We start from the raw sequence: 2,287 nt of genomic DNA on the forward strand, positions 1-2,287 counted from the left end.
CTTGAACTCCTGACCTCAGGTGATCCACCCACCTTGGCCTTCCAAAGCATACATTCTTACCCAATATAAAACAGTATTTAATATCCACATACACATGGAAAGAAGGAAGGAAGGAAGAAAGGAAGGAAGGAAGGAAGGAAGGAAGGAAGGAAGGAAGGAAGGAAAGAAGGAAGGGAGGAAGGAAGGAAAGAGAGAGAGAGAAGAAAGATGTCTGCTTTTTTGAGTAAAATGATCTATGAATCTTACTCAGGCAAATACTGGCATATCCTGCATTTGATGTTAGTACCATAAACACCATGTTCTAAGCAACTGAACTAATAAACTATGACTTGAGACTAGTCATCTTTGAACCATGGTATGCAGCCTTTCATGTATAGGACACGGTAAAATTTGTTAACCCTGGCATGCAGGGTGGTGTTGGGGAGCAGCTACCTGCCATAGTAGTCATAAACAACTGGCAACAGTGGCTTGGGAAAGTCATGGAGAATAGTTCTTTTATTAAGTGACAAATGGACCAAGGTAAATAATAATTACCCAGATGCCACTCTTGGTCCATGTACCAAGAGTCCATAAACCACCTATGTTCTCCAGCAAAAATGATAGGGTCCAGGAGAGGCAATTGTCCATCCACGCAAAAGGGGAACTGCTTCATTTTTGGTATGTCTTGGAATGTGTTTCATAGGCTTTGGATCATTGAAAAGTCTCCATAAATCCTTAGCAAATTGAACTAATTTGAGATTGCAATTGATTTCCAGTTGTTGGTTTTTTTTTTTTCCTTATTTTATTTTATTTTAAGTTCTGGGGTACATGTGCAGGAGGTGCAGGTTTGTTACACAGGTAAATGTGTGCCATGGTGGTTTGCTGTACCTGTCAACCCATCACCTAGGTATTAAGCTCAGCATGTAATAGCTATTTATTCGGATGCTCTCCCTCTCCTAGTCTCCCCTCTGATAGGCTCCAGTGTATGTTGTTTCCCTCCCCATGTCCACGTGTTCTCATTGTTCAGCTCCCACTTATAAGTGAGAACATGTGGTATTTGGTTTTCTGTTCCTGCATTAGTTTGCTGAGGATAACAGCTTCCAGCTTCATCTATGTCCCTGCAAAGGACATGATCTTGTTCCTTTTTATGGCTACATAGTATTCCATAGTGTATCTGTACCACATTTTTTTTTTTTTATCCAGTCTATCACTGATGGGCATTTGAGTTGATTCCATGTCTTTTTCATTGTGAATAATACTGCACTGAACATATGCATGCTTGTATCTTTATAATAGAATGATTTATATTCCTTTGGGTATATACACAGTAATAGGATTACTGGGTCAGATGATATTTTTGGTTCTAGGTCTTTGAGGAATCACTACACTGTCTTCCACAACGGTTGAACTAATTTGCATTCCCACCCACAGTGTACAAGCACTCCTATTTCTCCACAGCCTCATCAGCATCTGTCGTTTCTTGACTTTTTAATAATCGCTATTCTGACTGACATGAGATGGTATTTCATTGTTGTTTTGATTTTCATTTCTCTAATGGTCAGTGATGTTGAACTTTTTTTCATATGTTTGTTGGCTGCATAAATGTCTTCTTTTGAAAAGTGTCTGTTCATGTCCTTTGCCCACATTTTAATGGGGTTGTTTATTTTTTTGTTGTAAATTTGTTTAAGTTCTTTGTAGATTCTAGATATTGGATCTTTGTCAGATGGATACATTTCAAAAATTTTCTCCTATTCTGCAGGTGGATCTGCTCACTCTGATGATAGTTTCTTTTGCTGTGCAGAAGTGCTTTATTTTAATTAGATGTCATTTGTCATGTTTTGCTTTTGTTCCAATTGCTTTTCATGTTTTCATCACGAAATCTTTACCTGTGCCTGTGTCCTGAATGATATTGCCTAGATTTTCTTACAAGGATTATATAGTTTTTGATTTTACATTTAAGTTTTTAATCCATCTTGAGTTACTTTTTAATGAAGTGTAAGGAAGGAGTCCGGTTTCAATTTTCTGCATACAGCTAGCCAGTTCTCCCAGCACCATTTATTAAATAGGAAATCCTTTCCCCATTGCTTGTTTTTGTCAGATTTGTTGAAGATTAGATGGTTGTAGATGTGCAGTCATATTTCTAGGTTCTGTATTCTACTCCATTGATCTATGTGTCTGTTATGGTACCAGCACCATGCTGTTTTGGTTCCTGTAGCCTTGTAGTATAGTTTGAAGTCAGGTAGCATGATGCTTCCAGCTTTGTTCTTTTTGCTTAGGCCTGTCTTGGCTATACCAGCTCTTTTTTGGT

Source organism: Rhinopithecus roxellana, chromosome 3 (genome assembly GCF_007565055.1).
Source record: "Rhinopithecus roxellana isolate Shanxi Qingling chromosome 3, ASM756505v1, whole genome shotgun sequence".
Lineage (NCBI taxonomy): Eukaryota > Metazoa > Chordata > Mammalia > Primates > Cercopithecidae > Rhinopithecus > Rhinopithecus roxellana.